The sequence below is a fragment of the Ranitomeya imitator genome, chromosome 1, assembly GCF_032444005.1.
Source record: "Ranitomeya imitator isolate aRanImi1 chromosome 1, aRanImi1.pri, whole genome shotgun sequence".
Classification (NCBI taxonomy): domain Eukaryota; kingdom Metazoa; phylum Chordata; class Amphibia; order Anura; family Dendrobatidae; genus Ranitomeya; species Ranitomeya imitator.
This window is the reverse complement of record NC_091282.1, coordinates 817,622,395-817,636,098: the sequence shown is the minus strand read 5'-3', so window position 1 is coordinate 817,636,098 and position 13,704 is coordinate 817,622,395.

Here is a 13,704-nt window from a genome sequence, read left to right as displayed (position 1 = left end):
CCCCCACAGTGATGTCATTATGTTTCCATATTTTATATCCCCCACAGTCATACCATTATGTTTCCATATTATATGTCTCCCCACAGTGATATCATTATGTTCCATATTATATGTCTCCCACAGTGATATCATTATGTTCCCATATTATATGTCCCCCCACAGTGATATCATTATGTTTCCATATTTTATATCCCCCACAGTGATATCATTATGTTTCCATATTATATATCCCCCACAGTGATATCATTATGTTTCCATATTATATATCCCCCACAGTGATATCATTATGTTTCCATATTATATATCCCCCACAGTGATATCATTATGTTTCCATATTTTATATCTTCCCACAGTGATATCATTATGTTTCCATATTATATGTCCCCCACAGTGATATCATTATGTTTCCATATTTTATATCTTTCCACAGTGATATCATTATGTTTCCATATTATATGTCCCCCCACAGTGATATCATTATGTTTCCATATTTTATATCCCCACAGTGATGTCATTATGTTTCCATATTTTATATCCCCCACAGTCATACCATTATGTTTCCATATTATATGTCTCCCCACAGTGATATCATTATGTTCCATATTATATGTCTCCCACAGTGATATCATTATGTTCCCATATTATATGTCCCCCCACAGTGATATCATTATGTTTCCATATTTTATATCCCCCACAGTGATATCATTATGTTTCCATATTATATATCCCCCACAGTGATATCATTATGTTTCCATATTATAGATCCCCCACAGTGATATCATTATGTTTCCATATTTTATATCTTCCCACAGTGATATCATTATGTTTCCATATTATATGTCCCCCCACAGTGATATCATTATGTTTCCATATTTTATATCCCCCACAGTGATATCATTATGTTTCCATATTATATGTCCCCCACAGTCATATCATTATGTTTCCATATTATATGTCCCCCACAGTGATATCATTATGTTTCCATATTATATGTCCCCCACAGTGATATCATTATGTTTCCATATTATATATCCCCCACAGTGATATCATTATGTTTCCATATTATATATCCCCCACAGTGATATCATTATGTTTCCATATTATATGTCTCCCACAGTGATATCATTATGTTTCCATATTTTATATCCCCCACAGTCATATCATTATGTTTCCATATTATATGTCCCCCACAGTGATATCATTATGTTTCCATATTATATGTCCCCCACAGTGATATCATTATGTTTCCATATTATATGTCTCCCCACAGTGATATCATTATGTTCCATATTATATGTCTCCCACAGTGATATCATTATGTTCCCATATTATATGTCCCCCACAGTGATATTATGTTTCCATATTTTATATCCCCCACAGTGATATCATTATGTTTCCATATTATATATCCCCCACAGTGATATCATTATGTTTCCATATTATATATCCCCCACAGTGATATCATTATGTTTCCATATTTTATATCCCCCACAGTGATATCATAATGTTTCCATATTATATATCCCCCACAGTGATATCATTATGTTTCCATATTATATATCCCCCACAGTGATATCATTATGTTTCCATATTATATATCCCCCACAGTGATATCATTATGTTTCCATATTTTATATCTTCCCACAGTGATATCATTATGTTTCCATATTATATGTCCCCCACAGTGATATCATTATGTTTCCATATTTTATATCTTCCCACAGTGATATCATTATGTTTCCATATTATATGTCCCCCCACAGTGATATCATTATGTTTCCATATTTTATATCCCCCACAGTGATGTCATTATGTTTCCATATTTTATATCCCCCACAGTCATACCATTATGTTTCCATATTATATGTCTCCCCACAGTGATATCATTATGTTCCATATTATATGTCTCCCACAGTGATATCATTATGTTCCCATATTATATGTCCCCCCACAGTCATATCATTATGTTTCCATATTTTATATCCCCCACAGTGATATCATTATGTTTCCATATTATATATCCCCCACAGTGATATCATTATGTTTCCATATTATATATCCCCCACAGTGATATCATTATGTTTCCATATTATATATCCCCCACAGTGATATCATTATGTTTCCATATTTTATATCTTCCCACAGTGATATCATTATGTTTCCATATTATATGTCCCCCACAGTGATATCATTATGTTTCCATATTTTATATCTTCCCACAGTGATATCATTATGTTTCCATATTATATGTCCCCCCACAGTGATATCATTATGTTTCCATATTTTATATCCCCCACAGTGATGTCATTATGTTTCCATATTTTATATCCCCCACAGTCATACCATTATGTTTCCATATTATATGTCTCCCCACAGTTATATCATTATGTTCCATATTATATGTCTCCCACAGTGATATCATTATGTTCCCATATTATATGTCCCCCCACAGTGATATCATTATGTTTCCATATTTTATATCCCCCACAGTGATATCATTATGTTTCCATATTATATATCCCCCACAGTGATATCATTATGTTTCCATATTATATATCCCCCACAGTGATATCATTATGTTTCCATATTTTATATCTTCCCACAGTGATATCATTATGTTTCCATATTATATGTCCCCCCACAGTGATATCATTATGTTTCCATATTTTATATCCCCCACAGTGATATCATTATGTTTCCATATTATATGTCCCCCACAGTCATATCATTATGTTTCCATATTATATGTCCCCCACAGTGATATCATTATGTTTCCATATTATATGTCCCCCACAGTGATATCATTATGTTTCCATATTATATATCCCCCACAGTGATATCATTATGTTTCCATATTATATATCCCCCACAGTGATATCATTATGTTTCCATATTTTATATCTTCCCACAGTGATATCATTATGTTTCCATATTATATGTCCCCCCACAGTGATATCATTATGTTTCCATATTTTATATCCCCCACAGTGATATCATTATGTTTCCATATTATATGTCCCCCACAGTCATATCACTATGTTTCCATATTATATGTCCCCCACAGTCATATCACTATGTTTCCATATTATATGTCCCCCACAGTGATATCATTATGTTTCCATATTATATGTCCCCCACAGTGATATCATTATGTTTCCATATTTTATATCCCCCACAGTGATATCATTATGTTTCCATATTATATGTCCCCCACAGTCATATCATTATGTTTCCATATTATATGTCCCCCACAGTGATATCATTATGTTTCCATATTTTATATCCCCCACAGTGATATCATTATGTTTCCATATTATATGTCCCCCACAGTCATATCATTATGTTTCCATATTATATGTCCCCCACAGTGATATCATTATGTTTCCATATTATATATCCCCCACAGTGATATCATTATGTTTCCATATTATATGTCCTCCCACAGTGATATCATTATGTTTCCATATTTTATATCCCCCACAGTGATATCATTATGTTTCCATATTATATGTCCCCCACAGTGATATCATTATGTTTCCATATTATATGTCCCCCACAGTGATATCATTATGTTTCCATATTTTATATCCCCCACAGTGATATCATTATGTTTCCATATTATATGTCCCCCACAGTCATATCATTATGTTTCCATATTATATGTCCCCCACAGTGATATCATTATGTTTCCATATTTTATATCCCCCACAGTGATATCATTATGTTCCCATATTATATATCCCCCACAGTGATATCATTATGTTTCCATATTATATGTCCTCCCACAGTGATATCATTATGTTTCCATATTTTATATCCCCCACAGTCATATCATTATGTTTCCATATTATATGTCCCCCACAGTGATATCATTATGTCTCCATATTATATGTCCCCCACAGTGATATCATTATGTTTCCATATTTTATATCCCCCACAGTCATATCATTATGTTTCCATATTATATGTCCCCCACAGTGATATCATTATGTTTCCTTATTTTATATCCCCCACAGTGATATCATTATGTTCCCATATTATATATCCCCCACAGTGATATCATTATGTTTCCATATTATATGTCCCCCCACAGTGATATCATTATGTTTCCATATTTTATATCCCCCACAGTGATACATTATGTCTCTATATTATACGTCCCCCACAGTGATATCATTATGTTTCCATATTATATGTCTCCCCCACAGAGATATCATTATGTTTCCATATTATATGTCCCACACAGTGATATCATTATGTTTCCATATTATATGTCCCACACAGTGATATCATTATGTTTCCATATTATATGTCCCTCCACAGTGATATCATTATGTTTCCATATTTTATATCCCCCACAGTCATATCATTATGTTTCCAAATTATGTCCCCCACAGTGATATCATTATGTTCCATATTATATGTCCTCCACAGTGATATCATTATGTTTCCATATTATATGTCTCCCCCACAGTCATATCATTATGTTTCCATATTATACGTCCCCCACAGTGATATCATTATGTTCCATATTATATGTCCCCCCACAGTGATATCATTATGTTTCCATATTATATGTCTCCCCCACAGTGATATCATTATGTTTCCATATTATATGTCCCACACAGTGATATCATTATGTTTCCATATTATATGTCCCTCCACAGTGATATCATTATGTTTCCATATTTTATATCCCCCACAGTGATATCATTATGTTTCCAAATTATGTCCCCCACAGTGATATCATTATGTTCCATATTATATGTCCTCCACAGTGATATCATTATGTTTCCATATTTTATATCCCCCACAGTCATATCATTATGTTTCCATATTATACGTCCCCCACAGTGATATCATTATGTTCCATATTATATGTCCCCCCACAGTGATATCATTATGTTTCCATATTTTATATCCCCCACAGTGATACATTAGGTCTCTATATTATACGTCCCCCACAGTGATATCATTATGTTTCCATATTATATGTCTCCCCCACAGTGATATCATAATGTTTCCATATTATATGTCCCACACAGTGATATCATTATGTTTCCATATTATATGTCCCACACAGTGATATCATTATGTTTCCATATTATATGTCCCCCCACAGTGATATCATTATGTTTCCATATTTTATGTCCCCCACAGTGATATCATTATGTTTCCATATTTTATGTCCCCCACAGTGATATCATTATGTTTCCATATTATATATCCCCCCACAGTGATATCATTATGTTTCCATATTTTATATCCCCCACAGTGATATCATTATGTTTCCATATTATATGTCCCCCCACAGTGATATCATTATGTTTCCATATTATATGTCCCTCCACAGTGATATCATTATGTTTCCATATTATATGTCCCCCCACAGTGATATCATTATGTTTCCATATTTTATGTCCCCCACAGTGATATCATTATGTTTCCATATTATATGTCCCCCCACAGTGATATCATTATGTTTCCATATTTTATGTCCCCCACAGTGATATCATTATGTTTCCATATTATATGTCCCCCCACAGTGATATCATTATGTTTCCATATTTTATGTCCCCCACAGTGATATCATTATGTTTCCATATTTTATGTCCCCCACAGTGATATCATTATGTTTCCATATTATATGTCCCTCCACAGTGATATCATCATGTTTCCATATTTTATGTCCCCCACAGTAATATCATTGTTTCCATATTATATGTCCCCCACAGTGATATCATCATGTTTCCATATTTTATGTCCCCCCACAGTGATATCATTATGTCTCCATATTATATGTCCACCACAGTGATATCATTATGTTTCCATATTATATGTCCCCCCACAGTGATATCATTATGTTTCCATATTATATGTCCCCCCTCAGTGATATCATTATGTTTCCATATTTTATGTCCCCCACAGTGATATCATTATGTTTACATATTATATGTCCCCCCACAGTGATATCATTATGTTTCCTTATTTTATGTCCCCCACAGTGATATCATTATGTTTCCATATTATATGTCCCCCCACAGTGATATCATTATGTTTCCATATTTTATGTCCCCCACAGTGATATCATTATGTTTCCATATTTTATGTCCCCCACAGTGATATCATTATGTTTCCATATTATATGTCCCTCCACAGTGATGTCATTATGTTTCCATATTATATGTCCCCCACAGTGATATCATTATGTTTCCATATTTTATGTCCCCCACAGTAATATCATTGTTTCCATATTATATGTCCCCCACAGTGATATCATCATGTTTCCATATTTTATGTCCCCCCACAGTGATATCATTATGTCTCCATATTATATGTCCACCACAGTGATATCATTATGTTTCCATATTATATGTCCCCCCACAGTGATATAATTATGTTTCCATATTATATGTCCCCCACAGTGATATCATTATTTCCATATTATATGTCCCCCCACAGTGATATCATTATGTTTCCATATTTTAAGTCCCCACAGTAATATCATTGTTTCCATATTATATGTCCCCCACAGTGATATCATCATGTTTCCATATTTTATGTCCTCCACAGTGATATCATTATGTCTCCATATTATATGTTCCCCACAGAGATATCGTTATGTTTCCGTATTACATGTCCCCCACAGTGATATCATTATGTTTCCATATTATATGTCCCCCACAGTGATAGCATTATGTTTCAATATTATATGTCCCCCACAATTCTGGTGTAATTTTTGACACTTTTGTGATGTAGATTCTGGTGATTCTATCGGCTGTGCTACGTCAGTTTTCACACGTATCGGAGACACTTATACCCATTCAAGCAAACGGGTCTGTGCACGTCAGTGTGTTTCCACAGACCATGTGTCCAAGGGAAAAATATGCTGACATGTCCGTTTTTTAACTGCAACACGGGCCACAAAACATTGTGCACATTGATGACATATGGATGACATCCATGTGTTATCAGTGTGACACATACTGGCGCCTGGGAAGCAGCACTATAGTTAGTGCTGTTCCCCTTTGCCGGGTGTTGAAGACAGCTTACATCATTCTCTCCTGCTCTACCAGTGATCAGCGCAAGCTGGGAAGATTGTTGAGAGTTATATTCCACTGATAACAGCAAGAGTAGGCGGCAGCTGATGGGGCTACTACTCCAATCATCCTACACCTGCTGCCGCTAATAACAGTGTAACAGTGAGAGTATGCATCAGCCACCGCCTGCGCTATAAATAAATTTTAAAAAGGCGTGGTTTCTTTTGTACTTTTGATAACATCCAGGTAAAACAGATAGCCGAGTGCTGCAATCCTCAGCTGTCAGCTTCAGCAAGGCTTGTTATCAAGAATAGAGGGGTACCCACGCCCTATGTTTTAATTATTTAAATAACTTAAAATACCAAGTGTGGTCCACCCCACTTTTGATAACCAGTCAAGCTGAAGCAGACAAATGGGGCTGGTATTTTTAGGCTGGTAAGGGGGCATGGATATTGGCCCCCCAGCCTAAAAATAGCAGCTGACAGCCACCCAGAAAATGCATTACATGCACCAATTCTGGTGCTTTGCCTGGCTCTTCCCACTTGTCCTGTAGCGGTGGCAGGTGGGGTAATATTTGTGGGTTTGATGTCACCTTTGTATTGTCTGGTGACATCAAGCCCACGGGTTAATAATGGAGAGGCGTCTATAAGACACCTATCCATTACTAATCCTATAGTTGTATTGTAAATAAAGACACAGCAAGTATAAAGTCCTTTATTTCATATCAAAAGAAAACACACTTTTTCATTTTTATTTAAAAATAACAAAGTTATACTCACCTAACACCCATTCCACTGAAGCCAACATCTCCTGTAATTAAACAAAAATAAAAAACAACAATATCCCTCACCTGTCCAACGTTCTGTCCCATACCGTAATCTATGTCTGAGGATAAATAGTTTTCAACCTCCGGTCACTGAAGCTTTGTTCCCAGCCAGGCTGAACTGTGGTGACCTCAACAACATGAGAAAAAGCCACTGAGTTCACCACAGTTCTGCTCAGTCAGTTCACCGCTGTAAACTCAGTGATTATTTCTCACCGTGTTGAGGTCACGACAGTTTAGCCCGGATGGGAATGCATCCTCAGTGACCTGCGGTAACCTTGATGAGGTCGCTTCTAGCGACTGATGCTGCACTCACAGCAGTTCTTTCCTCAGTGGTTCTCAGCCTGGACGGTCTCACCTTGGGACAGTCCAAGTTGAAAACTATTTATCCCCAGACTTGGATTGCGGAGTGGTACAGAGCGTCAGACAGGTGAGGGATGTTTTTTTTATTATTATTACAGGAGACGTTGGGTTCAATGGAATGGGTGTTAGGTGAGAACAACTGTGTTTATTTTTAAATGAAAGTGGAAAAGTGTGTTTGTTTTGATTTCAAGTAAAAGTCTTTATTCTGGCTATGTCTTTATTTACAATATAAATATAGGATTAGTAATGGATAAGTGTCTAAAGTTGACATCAACCCCACAAATATTACCCCACTTGCCACTGCTACAGGGCAAGTAGGAAGAGCCGGGCAGAGCGCCAGAATTGGCGCATCTTCTATATGTGCCTTTTTTGGGTGGCTGCGGGCTGCTATTTTTAGGCTGGGGGACCAATATCCATGGCCCCCTACCAGCCTGAGAATAATAGCCTCCAGCTGTCTGCTTTACCTTGGCTGGTTGACAAGAATGGGGGGACCCCACACCGTTTTTTTTTTATTATTTATTTAAATAATTATTAAAAAAACAGCATGGGGACACCTCTATTCTTGATAACCAGCCTTGCTGAAGCTGACAGCTGAGGGTTGCAGTACACAGCTGTCAGTCTTGCCTGGCTGGTTACAAAAATACAAGGGAACTCACAATGCTTTTTTAAATTCATTTATTTATAGGGCAGGTGGTGGCTGATGAATACTCCCATCAGAGTGATAGTCCCATCAGCCACTGCCTGCTCTTGCTGTTATCAGTTGAATATAACTCTCATAATTCTGGTCTGCCAGCGATCATGGTAGCCATCTTCACCACCCGATGCCGGGGAACAGAGCTAACTGTACTGCTGTTTCCCAGGTGCCGTTACATGTGGTACTGATGCGGCAAATGTGCGGCACATTATTGCCACACGTACACTGATATCTCCGGTACTGGCTTTTCAGGTATCGGAAATATCAGGACATATGAAATCGGCCTTAAAGGTCATACCCAAGACTTTATGAAAAAAATAAAAAATGTGCCTAAGCACAAACATGTAGGTAATTGCTACTCACCTGCCTGTTGTGCACGGTGCCGTTCTTCCCTGGCATAGAGCGGTCACAGCGGTCAGAGCGGTTGATTCTTCTCTGCTTGGCTCTGTAGATGGGGCAGGTCTGCCGACGTCATTCTTATTGACAGCTGAATTTCTGCACTGGAGGAGCTGGCTGTCAATCAGAATGAGTCGGAAGTCACATCCCGTCACTTCAGCAGAGGCAGCTGAATCCCCGACAGGAGCGGTCTGTGACCACTCTGTGCCGGGGAAGAATGGCGCTGACCACAACCGTCAGCTAGGTAGCAATTGCCTGCTTGCTAATGCTTAGGCACATTTTTTGTTTTTGAATAACGTTCGGATATACCCTTTAAGACTAGCATGCAAAATTCTGTTCTTCATGAATTGGGGCTGTAATCTTGTGTAACTGTTTGTCAAGAATTAATGAAATTCCGTACAGCAACACCATTCTAGCTGTCTCACTACAGAGATGACTAAATCATAGTTCCTGCACTGAAGCTCATAATTTCTGTGCACACAGCACGGTCTATAAGGACGTCCTCTATACAGCAACGCCATTCTAGCTGCCTCACTACAGTGATGAGTAGTTTGGAGTTGCTGCACTGAGGCTCATGATTTCTGGGCACACCATAATGTCTATTCTACTGGTTGCACTAAGGTTTCCTTGCACGTAAGGCTAAAGTCGGCAGGTTCAGCTACAATGTTATGTGTATGGGGCCTCTCAACTTTCCTTCCATACTTTATGTGAGTTAAGGGAAGGATCCGGCGTGTTAGAATTCCAATGGTTGATGCTCTTGTTCTCGCTCTCAAGATAACCTGCTGCTACAGTTGCGCGACATCTGCTCTCTAATAGACAGCACAAGAACATTTATTGAAGTGCTTTTGTGTATGTGATAGTCTGGAGAGAGAGCAGGTGCTTCTCACAAAATTAGAATATCATCAAAAAGTTAATTTATTTCAGTTCTTCAATACAAAAAGTGAAACTCATATATTATATAGAGTCATTACAGAGTGATGTATTTCAAGTGTTTATGTATATTCAGTAAATGCACTCAGTATTTGTTCGGGGCTCATTTGGCATCAATTAGTGCATCAATGAGGCATGGCATGGAGGCGATCAGCCTGTATAGTTTGCTGGCCAATCAAGCACAGTGATACTGTTGTTTTTAAACAAGGTATTGGTACTTTTGGCAGTGTGGACAGGTACCAAGTCCTGCTGGATAATGAAATTGCCATCTCTAAAAAGCTTGTTGGCAGAGGGAAGCATGAAGTGCTCTAAAACCTCCTTGTAGACGGCTGCGCCGACTTTGGTCTTGATAAAACTCAGTGGACCTATACCAGCAGATGACATGGCTCCCCAAACCATCATTGATTGTGGGATCTTCACACTAGACCTCAAGCAGCTTTGATTGTGGCCTCTTCACTCTTCCTCCAGACTCTGGGACCTTGATTTCCAAATGAAATGCAAAATTTACTTTCATCTGCAAACAATACCTGGGACCACTGAGCAACAGTCCAGTTCTTTTTCTCTTTGTCCCAAGCAAGACGCTTCTTGCGCTGTCTATTAGTCATGAGTGGCTTGGTTCAAGGTATGCGACACTTGTAGCTGTGACAAAACACTCTGGGATCGCCTTTGCTGGGGTCAAAGGTCACGTGGTTTGTGCATTGAATCTGAGGCGTACAGCAGGTTTCTGAGCAGGCTGACCCCAGGTCAGATTTATTAACGTGAAAGCAACATGAACAAAACAAAACATAAAAATAAATCCTAGCCTGTCCGGCACTAACTAAACAAATACGTTGCTATCTCAACAACTGGGGGGGCTTCTCCCACCCAGCTAACATCACACAGATCTTGAGCACAGCTCTTCACTCACGTTTGTCTCACACAGGCAGGCAATCTGTGTGCCCCAGGCAGACACTGGAAACCCCCAGCTGGTCATCTTTTATTCCTGCAATCATTAACCCATTAGCACCCTGAAGATACTGAGTGGCCTAATTCACATAGGACAAACACCTGGGCGAGATATACCTGCCTCCAACTACCACACCAGCATGAGTCTTACATATCCCCCCCCCTCTTGCTCAGACCACTCCGGTCGAGCAAGAACACTTTTGAAACAGTGCACTCGGGATAGGGCATTGGCGTTCCCCATCTGCACCCCAGGTCGGTGCTCCACCGTAAAAGAGTAAGCCTGCAGGGCAAGGAACCACCGGGTTACCCGACTATTACGGTCTTTGTGGAGGTGCATCCACTTGAGAGGGGCATGGTCTGTGACCAGCCTAAACTTCCTACCGGCCAGGTAATACTTGAGGGAGTCGAGAGCCCATTTAATGGCTAGGCACTCTTTTTCAACCACCGCATACCTCTGCTCATGTACATTCAGTTTCCGACTGAGATAGAGGACCGGGTGTTCGACTCCGTCCCTCACCTGGGAAAGTACAGCTCCGACACCAGTATCAGAGGCATCAGTTTGTACCACAAACTCGCTGCTGAAATCAGGAGTCACTAGTACGGGCTGAGAGCACAAAGCCCGTTTCAGGCTGTGGAAGGCCTCTTCAGCAGCTGAGGTCCATTTTACCATGACGGAACCCTTCCCCTTGGTAAGATCCGTCAAGGGAGTAGCCATGGCTGCAAAATTGGGTATGAACCGGCGATAATAGCCGGCAATCCCCAGGAAAGCCTGTACTTGTTTTTTGTTCACTGGTTGTGGCCAGCCCTGAATTGCCTGTATTTTGTCGATCTGGGGTTTAACCACTCCTCGGCCAATCACGTAGCCCAAGTATCGGGCTTCTTCAAGCCGGATGTGGCATTTCTTGGGGTTTGCCGTTAAACCTGCATCTCGCAGGTCATCAATCACCGCTTGTACCTTCTGGAGATGAGTTTCCCAGTCCATGCTGTAAATTACGATGTCATCCAGGTAGGCAGAAGCGTACTGTCTGTGAGGCCTCAAGACTCGATCCATCAATCTCTGGAACGTTGCGGGAGCTCCGTGAAGTCCAAACGGCATATAGACATACTGGAACAGACCTTCCGGTGTAGCAAATGCCGCCTCGGCCAGAGGAATCTGTCAGTACCCCTTTGTTAAATCCAGGGTCGTAATGTATCGGGCTTTACCAAGCCGGTCGATCAACTCATAGACCCGGGGCATAGGGTACGCATCAAATTTAGAAACTGCATTCAGTTTCCTAAAGTCATTACAAAACCGGATGGAGCCATCCAGTTTAGGTATCAACACAATTGGACTGGACCAGGCGCTGTGCGACTCCTCAATGACTCCTAAGTCCAACATTGCCATCACTTCCCAGGAGACGGCTTCACGGCGGGCTTCCGGAATCCGGTAGGGCTTCACATGAACAGTGACGCCAGGCTCTGTGACAATCTCATGTTTCACCAAGTTAGTCCGGCCAGGTTTTTCGGAGAAAAACTGTCGGTTCTGTAACAAAAATTGCTTAACCTCAGATTTTTGTCGTTCTGAGAGAGTCTCGGCAACCTGCACCTCCGGTACAGTAGGTGAACAAACCGGACGGGGCAGATCAGCCGTTAGGGCAGAGCGGTCTTTCCAGGATTTTATCAGATTCACATGATAAATCTGTTCCGGTTTTCTCTTACCCGGCTGGTACACTTTATAGTTCACTTCACCAACTCTTTCTCGGACCTCAAATGGGCCCTGCCATTTCGCCAGGAATTTACTATCCACCGTAGGGATTAGGACCAACACCCTATCGCCGGGTGCAAATGTACGGACCTTAGCGCCTCTATCATAACTTTGCCTCTGGGCTCCCTGGGCCTGTAACATATGGTCCCTAACAATGGGCATGACAGCGGCAATACGATCCTGCATTTGTGTTACATGGTCGATCACCGTTTTAAAGGGAGTGACTTGACCTTCCCAGGTTTCTTTTGCGACGTCCAGCAGTCCCCGGGGACGACGGGCGTACAACAGTTCGAAAGGCGAAAACCCTGTGGAAGACTGGGGAACTTCCCTAATGGCAAACAGCAAATAGGGTAACAAGTAATCCCAGTTCTTCCCATCTTTGTCTATCGCCTTCCGGAGCATCTGTTTTAAGGTTTTGTTGAAGCGCTCAACCAGGCCATCTGTTTGAGGGTGATAGACAGACGTACGCAACGGGTCTATTTGTAAGAGCCTGCAGAGCTCCTTCATTACCCTCGACATAAAGGGAGTCCCCTGGTCGGTGAGTATCTGTTTTGGAATTCCCACCCGACTAAACACTTGTACCAATTCCTTGGCGATCGTCTTGGTAGCTGTGTTACGCAAAGGGACGGCTTCCGGGTAACGAGTGGCATAGTCCACGATGACGAGGATATGTTGGTGCCCACGTGCGGATCGGGGAAGGGGCCCAACCAAATCCATCCCAATTCTCTCAAAAGGGACCCCGATGATAGGAAGGGGTACCAAAGGGCTA